Consider the following 17,739-nt stretch of genomic DNA (forward strand, 5'->3'; position numbering starts at 1 on the left):
TGTGTGTGTGTGTGTGTGTGTGTGTGTGTGTGTGTGTGTGTGTGTGTGTGTGTGTGTGTGTGTGTGTGTGTGTGTGTGTGTGTGTGTGTGTGTGTGTGTGTGTGTGTGTGTGTGTGTGTGTGTGTGTGTGTGCGCGCGCTCTCTTGCTCCCTCGTGAGTAATTTCCTGTTGCTACCACTACCAGCACTGTGCACTTCCTCACCACCCGTTTTCTTTGCTGTATGCATGCATAGATGACTGGTGTCAGGAGCAAGCGCACAACTCAGGCATACACTCATACACTTAGTCACACACACACACACACACACTTAACACTTAGTCACACACACACACATACACTTAACACTTAGTCACACACACACACACACACACACACACACACACACACACACACACACACACACACACAAACACACACACACACACACACACACACACACACACACACACACACACACACACACACACACACACACACACACACACTAACACTTAATCACACACACACACACACACACACACACACACACACACACACACATACACACACACACACACACACACACACACACACACACACTTATGGGCCATTTACTCGGTCGAACTGTTTGATAAACCCGGTTTGTCAGACAAGTGTTTGAAGTGATGTTTGACCGTGTAAATGGGGTATTTGGTCGTCAAACACGTTTGTCGAACGTGTTTGACAACCAAATACCCTATTCACACGGTCAAACATCACTTCAAATACTCGTTTGACAAACCGGGTTTGTCAAACCGTTTGACCGTCTAAATGCCCCTTTTCTCACATACATAGTCACACACACACACACACACACTCACATAGTCACACACACACACACACAGTTCCAAAACAATTATTTCCCTCCTCCTCTTCGAAATTTCGACCTCTCCTTCGTCCTCACCTCCTCCTCCTCCACGCCCTTTCTCCTCTTCCGTCCAACTGACCCTCCCTCCCTCCCTCCCCCGGTATCACTTTTTCTTCCGTCATTGAAATAATTCTCCTCGCGCAATCGCTTCCATTCCGCAGCTGATTTCCTTCGTTAGGGATTGCTTCTGAACAAATCCATCATTGTTGAACTTGTTCTTGTGCACACACTGCAGCTCCTACGCGTGTTTTGTCTCGTTGTCAGGATTTACCTGGATTTTGGATTTCATGTCATTAGATTCCCATATTTGCAATGTGCGAATCATCATCGTCATCCACATCATCATCCACATCATCATCATTCACATCATCATCATTATTATCATAATTTGGCATTATTTTTACTACTTACGTTATTTTTATGTGCATGTTCATCTCTATTTATTTTTTTCAATTTACAATGGACGCCGATCCTTTGTAATGTCTTATCCTCTTTATAGAAACCAGATTTATTCACTCCCTTTGTAGTCGTCGCTCTGAGACTTTGTCAAACCCTACCCAGCTGGGGTGACGAAAGGGTAGGAGGGAGGGATAGGAAATGAGAGGGAGGGAAGGAGGGAGGAAGGGAAAGAGAGAGGGAGGGAGGGAGGGAAGGAGGGGCGGAGGGGAAAGGAAAGGAAGAAGGAAGGGAGGGAGGGAGGGAAGGAGGGGCGGAGGGGAAAGGGAAGGAAGGAGGGAGGGAGGAAAGAAGGGAGAGAAGGAGGGAGGGAGGTAGGAAGGTAAGGAGGGAAAGAGGGAGGCCACAGTGATACATGAAAGAGGACGGACGGTGGGACAACTGAAGATTATCTTTACTTTGTTGATGCTCAACACCCCGACCCCACATCCCCCCATCCCTGGTGACAATGTCTGCTGCGACTAAATCAGATTGAGCAAGCTTCGATTTGTTTTTTCCCGTGTCAAATAAATTGCTTCGCTTGTACCCTACGGGCCACATTTGGTCGGGCGGGAAAAGGAATATATGGGAATGATGAATATCAAACAGCCGCGCGGTTTCTCTTCATATAGAACATAAGAACGGAGGAGACTGCAAGAGACCCTAGGGCCTACACTATGCAGTGCCTTGCCCCTTACCACCTATTATCCCCATCTATAAAGTTATCTAACTTTCTTTTAACACAACCGATAGTTTCAGCGCTCACTACATGAGCCTGTAATATCATGTCACTATATTTAAGAAAAATTTTATATTCTCTAACCCACATACAGAGGGCCTCATCAGTGGCGTCATTGGAAGCATCCTGATCTCACATTCGCTTAGTTGTGAGTTCGAATCCCGCATTTCTCTCCGAATCCCAGCAGTGACTGTTCCCTACCTGCCCCCAACAGTCCCTACAGAGCATGAGAGGGCAAATGTGATGGCTTCGGCCACAGCCACTCAGCGCCTCCTGGCGTAGACTCCTCACCTCCGTCACTCCTACAACAGCTGCGGTCTTTATTACGCGCGAACTATACGGCACAGCTACAAGTGCTGCTGTGGATGCTGTGACACACACACACGAATGACACGGTGTCGTAATACAACGCGACACAATGACAAGGGATTGACCAAATAAAAACATTGGAGCTTCAACGTGTTCAGAGCGCACCAATACCCTTCTGCGTGAAAACAGGAGGAGGAGGAGGAGGAATAGGAAGAGGAGGAGGAGAAAGAGGAGAGGAAGAGGAAGAGGAAAAGGCATAGGAAGAGGAGGAGGAATAGGAAGAGGAGGAGAAAGAGGAGAGGAGGAGGAAGAGGAGGAGGAGGAGGAGAGGAGGAGAAAGAGGAGAAGGCATAGGAAGAAGAGAAGGAGGAAGATGGGTAGGAATAGGAAGAAGAGGAGGGACAGGAAGAGGAGGAACAGGAAGAGGAAGAGTAGGAGGAATAGGGAGAGGAGGAGGAGGAGGAGATGAGGAGGAGGAGGAGATGAGGAGGAGGAGGAGAAGGAGGAGGAGGAGGGGGAAGAGGAGGAGGAGGGACAGGAAGACGAGTAGGAGGAAGAGTAAGAAGAGGGGAGGAAGGTGAAGAGGAGGAGTAGGAGGAGGAGGAGAAAGAGGAGGGACAGGAAGACGAGGAGGAGGAAGAGAAGAAGGCATAGGAAGAGGAGAAGGAGGAAGAGTAAGAGGAGGGGAGGAAGGTGAAGAGGAGGAGTAGGAGGAGGAGGAGAAAGAGGACGTGATTGCTTGAGTCAGGTACTTATGGCTGGTGCCAGCAGGTGCCTCTAGTTCAGCTGGTGAGTGGGGCACGTCCACCCATACTAATGAGGTCACCCCATATCACTTGCAGCAGGGGGTGGCGGAGGGCAAAGTAGGGGAGGGGGAAGGGGGAGGGAGGGTGGAAGTGGGAAGAGGAAGTGGGTAGAGGAAGAGGGGTTAGAGGAAAGGAAAGAGGAAGAGTGGGAGTGGAAAGAAGAAGAAGGTAGAGGGAGGGAGGGAGGGAGGGAGGGAGGGAGTGGATAAGAGAGTGAGGGGGAAGGGGAAGGGAGAAGGGGAATAGAAGATGGGAGAAGAGGGAAGGGTGGAAAGGGGGAAGTGGGGGAAGGGGAAGTGGGGAGAGGGAAGTTGGGAAAGGGGAACTGGGAAGGGGGAAGTGGGGAGGGGGAAGTGGGGAGGGGGAAGGGAGGATAAAGAGAACGGAAGGGAGGGAAGGAGATGGTGGAAGGGGGAAGGGGAAAGAGGAAAGGGGGTAGGGGAAGGGATGGGGAAGGAGAGGGCAGGGGGAGATAGGAAAGTGGAACGGGAAGGAAAAGGTAGGTAGGGTGAAAGAGGGAAAAAGGAAAAGGGGAGGGGATGGGGAGGGAGATTGGGGAGAGAAAGAAAGAAGACGAAAGATTAGTCCTAAGAGAAGAGAAGAGCAAGTGTGGGGGAGTAGGAAGAGAGGGGGAGAGGGGCCGGGGGGGAAGGGGGAGGGGGGTTCAAAAGAAACTATAAGCAGAACACGTATCAAAGAGAACCCAGTTAAGCAAATGACAAAAGAGAAGACAATGGATGACAAATGTCAACGCAAACGAAGGGAAAGCGGACTGACAACAGCAGAAGACAATATCATTGAGAGTTGACGTGATGCTATACAATCAACCAATCTATAGCTTTAGTTCTCTATCATAGAAGACACGGTGATATATTCCAGGGTTTAAGGGGCGTAATGTGGTGGGTGTTGCACTGTTCAAGTATCTCTCAGTGCCAGCTCTTGAGGTACGTTTTGCTCGGTGGGACTATAATCGTTCAACGATGACCGTTAATGGCTCAACGATGATCGTCAAACTATTGTCTTGAGCCCTTTTTTTTTTTTTTTTTATGGGGCTGTTTTGCTTCGAGCGACTGCCGTTAGAGTCGCTAAAAACAAAGAATTAGTACTCTAGACAATAGTTTGAGGAGCACCCTTGAGCCATGAATGATCATCGTTGTATGATAATTGCACCGAGCAAAACGTGCCTTTACTAGAAAACAGGTGAGTGAGCAGAAACTAGACATTCACGTTAATAACGAGATCAGCTAGAACTCGCTTAGTACAGATTGGCCCGAAAGTCACTCAGGTTACAATTTGTGATTATTTCTTCATCAATTGACTTTAGGCCCGATATCTGGTTCCAGCAAGATGGAGCAACTGCTCATAGCTCAAGAGAGACAATACAGTTGCCGAGGCAATGTTTCTTATTATTTTTTCTATTTATATACCAAGAGCATTTTCCCCCTTATAAGGGAGGTAGCCAAGTCAAAGGCACGTACCAACTCCCACCCATTCCACCCCCATCCACCACCCTTTCCCCCTCGCATCTTAGCCATCATGAATGACGGGTCATCCCTGTATCCCGCCCACTGCCCTGGGTCAGAAGTAACACAGCAAGACATTTTGTATCAAAATCCCACACATACATTTGTAACAATAAGCCAGTTGATAACAACTAAAACCCCTCAGTGATTTTGGGCCACCCTGAACATGCTGTACATACTGTGCAATACAATGTCTACGCCCACCCCCGCACTCCCTCCTCGCCTCTCCCAAATGAACTATGGATGACGTCATCCACTCCCCCTCCTCCCCCGCCATGGTCCGAATACCGGACCCTCCCGGATCATCCCCCGCAGTGATCGCAAGGGGGAGGGGGGAGAGGGTCTGCCACCGTCACGTGACCTGTGACATCACGGAACTTATTGTTTCCACCAGGATGCAAGAGAAAGCAGCGTTTTGTTGCACCTGTGTGTGTGTGTGTGTGTGTGTGTGTGTGTGTGTGTGTGTGTGTGTGTGTGTGTGTGTGTGTGTGTGTGTGTGTGTGTGTGTGTGTGTGCGTGCCTGTATGTGCATGTGCGTGTGTGTGTGTGTGTTTTTTTCACTTGGTGTGTGGATGTGTGTGTGTGTGTGTGTGTGTGTGTGCTATGACCTTGCACACACACACCCCCAACTCCCCGCCCACGAGAGTTGGAGTAACACCCTCAGCGCTGCGATACTGATATTATTTCAGCCCCGGGCGAGAGTCGAACCCGGACCTCCGTAGTGGCAGGCCAGAGTTCTAACCACAGCGCCATGAGAGGTGTGTGTGTGTGTGTGTGTGTGTGTGTGTGTGTGTGTGTGTATGTGTGTGTGTGTGTGTGTGTGTGTGTGTGTGTGTGTGTGTGTGTGTGTGTGTGTGTGTGTGTGTGTATGTGTGTGCGTGCGTGCCTGTATGTGCATGTGCGTGTGTGTGTGTGTGTGTGTGTGTGTGTGTGTGTGTGTGTGTGTGTGTGTGTGTGAGTGTGTGTGTGTGTGTGTGTGTGTGTGTGTGTGTGTGTGTGTGTGTGTGTGTGTGTGTGTGTGTGTGTGTGTGTGTGTGTGTGTGTGTGTGTGTGTGTGTGTGTGTGTGTGTGTGTGTGTGTGAAATTCAAAAGAGTAAACAGATGTGAGGCAAGATGATGGGAGCATTGAAGCATAGAAACGATATTCAAGTGAGGAGGGAAGGATGTGGAGAGAAACAATGAAACTAGAGAAGGAGGGCGGTTGGGAAAGAGGGAGATGGGGAAGGAGGGAGGTTGGGAAGGAGGGAGGTTAGGAAGGAGGGAGGAGTAGAGGGAGGGAGGAGGAGAGAGAGGGAGGGAGGGGGAGAGGGAGGGAGGGAGGGAGGGAGGGAGGGAGGGAGGAGGGGAGGGAGGGTGTGAGAGAAGAGTGGAAAGGGGGGATGTGGGAGGGAGGGGATGGAGGAGAAAAAGAGGAAGAGGAATGGAGTGAGGAAGGGAGGGAAGGGAGAGAAGAGTGGTAAGAGGGGATGAGGGAGGGAGGGAGGAGAAAATGAGGAAGAGGGAGGGAGGGAGGGGGAGAGGGAGGGAAGGAAGAGAGGAAGAGGGAAAAGAAGGAAATAGAGAGGAGGAGCGAGGGAGGGTGGGTGGGTGGGTGTGTGGGTTCAGGAAGGGGAAAGGAGGTAAAAAGGGGGTGAAGTGGGGCGGATGCACGAGACAGCACGTATCCGCCGGGCCGCTGTGTACCGATCCTGCTGCTGTTGATGCTGCGTTCTTGATGACGTTGTAGTAATGCTGACATATACTGTAGCACTCACTGACTCTCCTGAGTTCCGCTGACTTGCTTGCTTGATTACTTGCTTGCTTGCTTGCTTGCTTGTCACGCGCAGTCAAGCTACGCAAATACATGCGCCTGCCCTCCCCCCTTCCCCAAACGTAGTTTTAGTCTATAAGACCCGTAGCCTTCCAACAACTCAGGTCTTAGGAATGACCTCAGGTCATCCTGCGAACGAAGAAACATCACACGAGAGCTTCCCCCAGGGACTGTATGCAGCCAGGATACCGCGGCGTGGCAATGCAGTCTGTGTTTGTTCGTGCCCGCCCTCCACCAAGCTTCACGGTTCCACTTCCCCCTTCCCCCTTCCCCTTCCCCTTCCCTAGTCCATTCCCAAGACCCCAGTGGACATGAGGAAGGTGAGGAGCCTACACCGTGAGGCACTGAGTAGATACGGCCGAAGCAGCCACTTTTGCCCAATACGCTTTAGAGATTGTTGGGGCGGGCAATAAACTTTCACTCATAGGAATCGGACAGGAGTGCGGGATTCGAACCCACAGCTAAGCGAGTGCAAGGCCATCATACTTCCGATTACGCCACCCGTTTCTATATTAACGAATGGGTAAATGGATGGAGAGCTGGGTTTCAGCACTGAATATCGCGTGAGGGGCATACAAAGACTTCATCTAGGTTACACAATAGGAACACTGGCATGGCGTGCTGTGGGGCACTATGATGACGTGGCGTGACGTACTATGGGGCACTGTGGCGAAGCGTGACGTACTGTGGGGGTTTTGCAGCGTGACGTACCATGGGGCACTGTAGCGTGACGTACTATGGAGCACTACAGCGTAGCGTGATGTACTATGGGGCACTGTGGCGTAGCTTGACGTACTGTGGAGTACTGTGGCGTGACACACCGTGGGGCACTGTAGCGTGACGTACTATGGGGCACTGTATCGTGACGTACTATGTGACACTGTAGCGTGGCGTACTATGGGACACTATAGTGTGACGCACTATGTGATACTGTGGCGTGACGTACCATGGGGCACTGTAGCGTGGCGTGACGTGCTATAGAGCACTGTGGCGTGGCGTATTATGGTGTACTGTGGCGTACAGTGAAGGTCTTGAGTATTGTGTGATATGATGAGTCGTGTGGTGTACCCTGATGTGCCGCAGTGCACTGTGCTCCGGTGTTACGTTACGTGAGGCGTCATGCATGACGCATATATTCAACTATATGCGTCATGCATGACTCATACTTCTAAATATATTTGTATTATATATATATATATATATATATATTTATATATAAACAAGTAACATATACACTGTGGCATGTGTGTGTGTGTGAGCGTGTGTATGTGTGTGTTTTTTGCGTGTGTGTGTGTGTGTGTGTGTGTGTGTGTGTGTGTGTGTGTGTGTGTGTGTGTGTGTGTGTGTGTGTGTGTGTGTGTGTGTGTGTGTGTGTGTGTGTGTGTGTGTGAATATACATTTACACTGTACATATTTATATAATGTATACTTTTAGAAAAAATGCAGCTTCTAATACAATCACGTCTACGAGTTGTTTAAGTTCAATTTATTTCTCTCTTTTCATCACTATCTTCGCATTTGATAACATTGGCAGATATGACTAGAGCGAAATGTAGTGGCACATTTTTAACCCACACAAAAACACCACTGTTGGAGTGAAAGAAAAGTAAAGAAAAGAAAATACTACATATTTCTCCTGCAAAATGCAACCCTCATCAGTAAGTTACTCCACTGACGAAGATTGGAGTTAGAAGCTGAAAAAATATAGATATTTAGTTAGAAAACTTTATGGAAGGGGATAACAGGTGGTAATGGACATGGAACTGCATAGTATAGGCCTTATGGTCTCTTGCAGTCTCCTTCATGCTTCTATTCTTCATTTTCCTTTTACTCTATGGATGCTCGGTGGCCGAGTGAGTTAGGGCGTCAATACTTGATTCGAAAGTAGAGATGATGACGTTTCGAACCCTGCTCGGAGCGAGTTGAGCTAAGGGCATGGTTCATTAAATTCCACACTATGGAGTCCTCTGTAAGGGACACTTTACTAACTTCCCGATAGGGGTGGGGGTGGAGTTTGTGACGTTAAACCAAACCAAATCATGTTTCACTCCGACAGTGGGATCTTCTTGTGATTCACCGATATGTTTGAAATGTTCTGCAATGCTAAGAGAGAATGATAAACTACCCGTGACAAACCTTTTCTCCCTAACTGTTTCTCTAACTCGGATCACTTTACCTTAGGTCACCACATGACCCAAGGGAAGTCTCTTTATTTTTCTTTCACTCCGACAGTAGGATATTCGTGTGATTCGCCGACATGTTTAAACATTTCTACAAGCTAAGAGTGATGAAATACCAGTGACAAAATTTTTCTCCCTAACTGTTTAACTCCGATCACTTTACCTTAGGTCACCACATGACCCAAAAGGGGCTGTTGTATTCACGCGTCTTACCTGAAAAAGATAAAAGTAAACATTAGGACAAGCTACCCTGTGGAAGAGCATTATGAGGTACCCGCTCGTCAGTTATCTGTCTTGTATTACTTTTCTGGGTGTCAGGCAATCAGGCAAGAAGTCAGCCAGGCAGTCAACCAGAAAGAAAGCCTGACACCCAGACATACAGAAACAGTCAGACTAGCTGCTTGCCAGCCAGCCAATTAGACTGGCAGACAAACAAGCATCTATACAACTGTGTGTGTAAAGGACACCTTTTCTTTGCAGTTGTCGGCTTAAGAGATTGAAAATGGACACTTCTGGATCTATACACTAAAATACTCGAACCTGTGAACAATAATTGAATGATGTAAAAACAATACAGTATTTATTTGCTAGACACGTATGTGCGAATACAAAACACACACACACACACACACACACACACACACACACACACACACACACACACATACGTCGTGAAATTATATAAATTGACATAAATGAAGTAGCAGTCCACTACATGACGTGGATATGATAATAAAACTCATCGAAAACCTAATTCACTTTTGATTGAATTAGGTTGCATTGGTGCGGTCCTAGCACAAAAATAAAATTAAAAAATTAGACATTTCAAAAAACAACAGTCAAAATGGTCCCCAGCCGAGCTGACAGAACAAACGAAGAATGACGAAATTAACTATATCTGTCAACAACAGAAAAAAAGAGTTACCATAGCTGTGTTCAGAGCAACAAAAGTAGTGGACGTGTGCGTGTGTGTGTGTGTGTGTGTGTGTGTGTGTGTGTGTGTGTGTGTGTGTGTGTGTGTGTGTGTGTGTGTGTGTGTGTGTGTGTGTGTGTGTGTGTGTGTGTGTGTGTGTGTGTGTGTGTGTGTGTGTGTGTGTGTGTGTGTGTGTGTGTGTGTGTGTGTGTGTGTGTGTGTGTGTGTTTGTGTGTGGGTGTGTGTGTGTGTGTGTGTGTGTGTGTGTGTGTGTGTTTGTGTGTGTGTGTGTCCGTGTGTGTCCGTGTGTGTGTATGTGTGTGTGCGTGCGGGTCTGTAAGTGTAAGTGTTTAAAAGAGAGGAGAGATAACGAGAGAGATAAGATTCATAAAAATGATAGTTAGGGAAAAAGGTGGAAAGAAAACTAGCAGAGAGAGAGAGAGAGAGAGAGAGAGAGAGAGAGAGAGAGAGAGAGAGAGAGAGAGAGAGAGAGAGAGAGAGAGAGAGAGAGAGAGAGAGAGAGAGAGAGAGAGAGAGAGAGAGAGAGAGAGAGAGAGAGAGAGAGAGAGAGAGAGAGAGAGAGAGAGAGAGAGAGAGAGAGAGAGAGAGACGGAGAGAGAGAATGAGTGTGGGGGAGGGGGCTGAACAAGTGATGATAGAGGACAAAGGGTAGACAAAGAAGCCAAAACAAGGGGAGGCAGGAGGGTGTGAAAACACAAGAAAAAAAAAAAAGGAAAAAGAAAACGAGTGTCAACAACAATAAAGGATCAAGTGAAAATAGTCCATGTGGGTTGAGAAAATAATAAAAAGTAAATGAATAAATAAAAAATAACTCTTTGACATACATGGTCGTCCCCCAGCCTGGACCAATGGCACACCGTACAGACTCTGCTTCAGTCGTCGCCAGACGGTTTTTTACATAGGATTACAGAGGAGGGGTATGCCGACAGGTGACCTTTTGGTCCATAACTAGGTCGGATGCGAAAAAATTATAATAATGATAGATAAATAAATAAATAAAAATAATATAAACAATGATAAATAAAATAAATAAATAAATAAATAGGTAAAGTTAGATAATAAATAAACAGGTGAATAATAAATAATAAACAAACAGATAAATGATAAATAACAATCAAATAAATAATAATAAACAGACAAATAATAACAAACAAATAAACAAATAATATAGAATAAATGGCAGGCGTTACAGCATCTTGTTTAGGTGTCTATCTATACGAATCTTAAAGCTTCGAGCTAAAATATATTGCACTGCCTCTGCAGGAAGTTTATTCCATTCATCAACTACACGGTTGGCGAAGTTGTTTCTACCCACTTCCAAATTAAATCTATTTCCTATCAGTTTTTATTTCTTGTCGCATTCTCATTCAGTGTGAAAATTGTGTTACTTTTGATGTTGTCAATTCCCTTTAGAATCTTAAAGACCGGTATCAAGTCACCTCTGAGTCTACGCTTTTTTAGGGGAAATAGATTCATATGTTTTAGTCGATTTTCGTATGGTTTATTTTTAATATTTGGAATCAGTTTTGTGGCTCGCCGTTGTACTTTTTCCAACCTGTCAATGTTTTTAATGAGATTCGGTGACCATACGGAAACATCATATTCCAAATGTGGACGAAGTAACGATGTATATAGCCTGTTAATGAGAGATGGACTTTTGAAGTCAAAAGATCGCGCAATCAGTCCTAGAATCTTATTTATTTTCTCAAAGGTTGAAGCCTCTGAGAAAGCAAATACACTGCTTAAATGATTTGAGATCGTTACTGATAATTACGCCGAGATCCTTTTCACTACCCACTTTTGTTAACCAATTTCCAAATAACTTGTAATCGTACTTACTGTTATTTTTACTCAAAGACGGAAGGACGTCTGCCACTAGGACTCGAACCCTAGGCTTTGTGATTTTTTACCAGAAGATTAGGACTGTATCACGCTAAGGCATCGTCTTAGCCTTATGGTAAAAAAGTCACACAATCGAGAATTCGAGTCTCAGTGTCAGTTATTTAACCCAACTGTTCCTATCATCACGCTATGGTATCGTCTTAGCATTATGGTAAAAATAGGCACACAACCTAGTGTTCGAGTCCCAATGTCAGAACTATTTAATCCAAATATCCTAAGTCTACTCGTGTGCAAGAGCAACGCACAGGTTCTCAACACTGACATCACCAATGGTGGTTGACGAAGGAAGTTCTCCAAGACACAACACGGAGCCCTGCATCAGCAATGGAAATGAGGCTGGGGCGGCTCGCACCGGCCACAACAACAGGCCTGAGGACCTCCTTACATGCGACGGCGCGTCGAGAAGAGTGACAGAAGCAGCAGGAGAAGCAGTCAACACTTGTAGGAGTGGCGAAGGGAGGAGCAGAGGAGGAGCGGGGAAGGGTAGCAGCATATCATCATCAACACTATCACCAACACCCCTTCATCTTCTTCATTATCACCACCATCATTACAATCACCAAAAATCTCCATCACTATTATCACCATCACAACAACCACCACTATCACCGCCACTATCACCACAACCACCACTATCACCACCACCACTATCACCACCACCACTCTCACAACAACCACTGCTATAACCACAACCACCACTCTCACAACAACCACTACTATCCACAACCACCAATATCACCACAACCACTACTATGACAACAGCCACCACTATCACGACAACCACTACTATCCACAACCACCAATATCACCACAACCACTACTATGACAACAACCACCACTATCACCACCTCCACTATCACCACCTCCACTATCGCCACCACCACCTCCGCTATCACCACCAATATCACCACCACCTCGTCATCTTCATTTCTATTGTCACCACCAAGATCACCACTATCATCACCACCTCGTCATCTTCATTATCATCACCAATATCACCGCCACCACTACCACCATCACCACCACTATCACCATTATTACCACCACTAGAACCATCACCACCGCTATCACCATTATTACCACCACCAGAACCATCACCACCACCACCAACAGCAGTAGGGAGACACACCTGCAGCTAAAGCAGGTGTCGTACCAGCAGGGACAAGAAAACCACGACGACGACATGATGATAATGTTGATAAGTAAGTAAAGGCAACGAGGGAGACGAAGGGGAAAGGGGGGAGAGGGAGGGGAGAAAGGGAGATAGGGGAAAGGAATCAGGAGGAAAAGTAGGAGGAGAAAGAGGCCAGATAGCGTATTAACACGTTTAGATTATAAACGTCATACTTCCTACTTTGTCTCCATAACAAAAATAGTGTATACAAATTAAGCACTCGCGTCATCAAAACCGTTATTACAGAGAGTGACAACGTCCAATAAACAACGACATAACGTCAGGTCGATAAGAAGCATCGAATGAATTTTACAAACTGTTTTTTAAGGAACTAAGTTTCTCTAATATATATCCTGGCGTAATCGAAAGCGTGCTGGTCTCGCATTCGCTCAGTTGTGAGCTCGAATCCCGCAATCCTCTCCGATTCCCAGCAATGAATTACCTGACACAATACTTCCAGAAGCGCATTGGGCAAAGGGGACGACCTCAGCCGTAGCCACTCAGCGCCTCCTGACGTAGGCTCCTTACTTTCTTCATATTCATTCGACCAAGGTTAGTAGGATCTACCCGTGCCTCAGTCAATGACTAATTGCACATCTTTATTTCAGCTATGTTTTCAAAATACTAAACTCCCCCAAGTTTAAAATTCATGTTTCCCTGTTCCACTTTTCACCTCGTCAAAATGTCTCTCCACTGCCCCACCCCAACAACACCCTCCCCCCCAACACCCCTCCCACTCTCCCTCTTCCTGTAGCTTGTGCTCCTTCTTCGCCAACCCTTCGTTCGTCTTTGGCCCAACACTATTGACACCAGGAAGGCCTTGCCCGCCTCCACCACTTCATCTCTCCCTCCCTTCCTCCTTCGCTTACTCCCTCTCTCCCTCCACCAGCAGAGATACCTTGTTCCTAATCAGGTAAGTGGGCAACGGAGGACGAAACACCATCAAGACTCGAACCCAGAAAACTGAGGAGAAAGACAGCAGCACTGCTGACATCTTCAACAATTAAGGAAAACTTGATAGACAAACAAACAAATCAAGCGCATGAATACGTACGTGTGTGTGTGTGTGTGTGTGTGTGTGTGTGTGTGTGTGTGTGTGTGTGTGTGTTGGTATATGTGTGTGTGTATGTATATGTATATGTGTGCGAATAGGATCCCGTGTCCAGCTACACAATATAAAAGAAAAGGAAATCAAGTTACCTCGACACGCAGATGTCTGGCTTTGGCCAGGCAACAAATCGGTAAATAACATGTGACGAACATGTAACGAACATGTCGCGGACGTGGACACACCTGGAGATAAAGTTGCTCTGAATAGCAAAAGTGGAGTCATTAGTTAATCAAGTTAGACCAACCAGACAGCCCTTCATTTTGTCCGACTGGGCGAGGCAGATAGGTTGCCTCTGAGACAGTGTGTGTATATGTGTGTGTGTGTGTGTGTGTGTGTGTGTGTGTGTGTGTGTGTGTGTGTGTGTGTGTGTGTGTGTGTGTGTGTGTGTGTGTGTGTGTGTGTGTGTGTGTGTGTGTGTGTGTGTGTGTGTGTGTGTGTGTGCGCGCGCGCGCGTGTGTATGTATGTCCATGCGTGCACGCGCATGTGTGTACGTGTGTGCACATGTGTGCGTGCATGTTCGTCCGCTCCAACGAAATGGGATGCCCGTGTCTGTACTTGTCCACACAAGCTGAGCCAGTTGCACCTCAATGTTTGTCTCGAAGACTTTCCCGAAGGTTGGCTGGTTGGTGAGCTCCGTGTCCGTCTTCGGGCTGCATGTGCGAGCTGCCAGCCGCTCCAGCGTCTGTCTATCACGTCTCGAATTCAGAGTTTGGGTACAACTATCTGCCTGCCTGCCTGCCTGCCTACTGGCTTGTCTGTCTGCTTGTCTACTGGCCTGTCTGTTTATATACAAGTCTGTCTGCTTGTCTATCTGGCTGGCTGTCTGCTTACATGTCTGTCTGTCTGTCTATCTGCTTGAATGTATCTGTCTATCTACCTGCTTGCCTGTTTGCATGCATGTCTGTCCGTCTGTCTTTGCCTGTCTGTCCTGTCTTTGTCTTTCTGTATGTCTGTCTGTGTCAGCCTGTCTGTCTGTGAAGGTGGGTGTTTGCCTGTCAGTCTGTCTGGCTATTGGGTCGATGGGCTAGACACACACAACCCGGGCAGCGAGGGAGAATCATCATGAAGAACAAGACAAAACCATGGACTGTAAGAAGACAAGGAGGAAACATCGGAGAAAAAGCAATAACCAAATAGCCCAACAACCTTATAAACCACAGCCTATAGGTATACAAGTCTCTCTACATGTTGAAGGAATTTGCAAAATTCCCTTTCTTACCCCAATGGGCAATTCGCACAATTCCCTTTCTTTAAAGCAGTGGTTCCCAAACTAGGGGACCCCCCCCCCCCGTGGGAGCCGTGAAGTCATCTGCTGAAAAATCATTGTTTAACAAGAATAATCTGTACCACATCCACGCACATTAAAAGACCCAAACCTTAGGGTGCTGGACCGAGGCCCTCCAGCCCCTCTTATGCCTCTGCCTTTTTTTCTAGGAATGTGCCCTGTAGGGCTACAAGGAGAGGGATGCCTAGTCCCAATCCCCGTCCCTTTTTTTCCTCGCCTCTTACGATCCAAGTGGGAATACTTGGTGGCAGTATTCTTTTCCCCCACCACAGGGAATTCCCCCACCATAGAAAAAGAAAATACTCAGAGAAATGGTACAGTATAGCAACAAGGGTTGGGGGACAGCATAACGGAGGGACAGTCGTAGTATAAAAGTGTCATCATTTTTCTATGAACAGAGTTTTCCTCTATCATAGACAAAATGATGTGTGTCTCTGGTCCGTAGGGGCGCCCCATATAGACCCTAAAGTATCGACTGCATGCTACTTTGCCACAGTAACAAGCAGCCAATACCCCAGACGGTACAGATGAGAGTAAAAGGGAAGAGATAGGTAGTATGTTTGTGAAAAGAAAGATGGATGTGTTGGCTTTGAGTGAAACTAAGCTGAAAGGGAAGGGCGATTGTAAGTTTGGGAGGGTAAGTGGGAGGTTATCAGGAGTAAAGAGAGGGCGAGGGAGGGAAGGGGTGGCTATACTAGTAAGTGAAGAGATAGGTAAACGTGTAGTGGAGTGGAAGGAGGTTTCCTCAAGGATAATGTGGATGAAGGTGAAACTGGGAAAGGAGATGTGGGTTTTTGTAAGTGCATATGGGCCTGGCAGTGAGAAGAATGTAGAAGAAAGGGAGGCCTTTTGGATAGATTTAAATGAGTGCATAGAGGGTTTAGGGAGAAGTGTAAATGTAATAGTACTAAGATACCTTAATGCTAGGGTAGGAAAGGAGCCAATTGATGGAGTGGTTGGGAAATGTGGTGTTCCAGGAAAGAATCGTAGTGGAGAGTTGATGGTGGAAATGTGCCTAGAAAGAGAGTTGATGATAGCAAATACAGAGTTTCGGAAGAAAGTCAAGCATAAGTACACATGGGAGAGGGTGGTGGAGGGAAAGGTGGTAGATAGAGCTTTAATGGACTATGTAGTGGTAAATAGGATTATGATAGGAAGAGTTAGGGATGTACATGTGCTAAGGGGAGAGGGTGGGGGAATATCAGATCATTTTCTGGTGGAAGGTAAGTTGAGAGTGGAGGACAGATGGAGGAAGAGGAAAGGGACAAAAGGTGGGGAGGTGCTTAGAGTGAACTCTCTAAACGAAGAGGAAAAGGAGAAGGAGTACAAGAGGAAGCTGAAGGAGGAGTGGGAGGGAGTGAAGGATAGAGTGGAGGTAGGTGTGGAGGAGGAATGGGGATGGTTCAAGGAGGGAGTCACAAAGTGTGCAAGGATGGTGTGTGGAACAAGAAGGTCAGGAGGAAATAACAGGAAGGGTAGTGAATGGTGGGATGAGGAAATGAAGAAGGTTGTAGAAGAGAAGAAGCGAGCTTTCACAGATTGGTTACAAAGTAGGACGAGGGAGTCATATGAGACGTACAGGGAAAAGAAAAGAGAAGTAAAGAAAAAGGTAAAGGAGGCAAAGAGGAGAGCAGATGTAAAATGGGGTAAGAGTATGACAGAAATTTTTGAAAGTAATAAAAAGATGTTTTGGAAAGAAATTAAGAGAGGAAGAGGAGGCGAATCAAGTAGAGAAGAAAAGGTAAAAGATGCACATGGAGAGATGATAATGGAGGAGAAGGCAGTAAGAGGAAGATGGGCAGAATATTTTAGGGAGTTGCTTAATGTGAAGGAGGATAGGGAGGGAAAGATAGCTGCAGTGGGAAATGCTAAGAAAATGAGAGTGGTGAGTGAGGAAAATGGAGGAGAAATAAGGAAGGATGAAGTGAAGGCAGCAGTTAAGATGATGAAAGCAGGTAAGGCACCTGGTCTGGATGGATGCCATGCAGAATGTCTTAAAAAAGGAGGTATAGTGATGGTGGACTGGTTGGTGAGGTTATTTAATGTTTGCTGGAGAGAAGGTAGAGTGCCAGAGGACTGGAGGAGTGCCTGTATAGTTCCACTTTACAAGGGAAAGGGGGACAAGTGTGAATGTAGTAGTTTCAGAGGGATTAGCTTGTTAAGTGTAGTTGGGAAGGCTTATGGGAGGATCTTGATTGAGAGGATTAGGAGAGGAACAAAGGGAGTAATTGGTGAGGAACAGTGTGGGTTTAGGACAGGTAGAGGTTGTGTAGATCAGATTTTTGTGGTAAGACAGATATGTGAGAAAGCTATAGGTAAGGGGAAGGATGTTTTCTGGGCCTTTATGGATCTGGAAAAGGCTTACGACAGGGTAGACAGAAAGGCACTGTGGGAGGTTATGCGGATATACGGGATAGGAGGAAAGCTTCTGGGAGCTGTCAAGAGTTTTTATGAGAGTAGTAGAGCTTGTGTCAGGATTAGAAATGGAGAGAGTGAGTGGTTTGAGGTAAAGGTGGGACTTCGTCAGGGATGCGTTATGTCACCCTGGCTGTTCAACTTATACATGGATGGGGTGGTGCGAGAGGTAAATGCAAGGGTAGTGGGTCAGGGATTGGAGATGGTTAAGGAAAATGGAGAAAAGTG

This window comes from Oratosquilla oratoria, chromosome 5 (assembly GCF_046742065.1).
Source record: "Oratosquilla oratoria isolate Oo_2021 chromosome 5, ASM4674206v1, whole genome shotgun sequence".
In the NCBI taxonomy this organism is placed as follows: Eukaryota; Metazoa; Arthropoda; class Malacostraca; order Stomatopoda; family Squillidae; genus Oratosquilla; species Oratosquilla oratoria.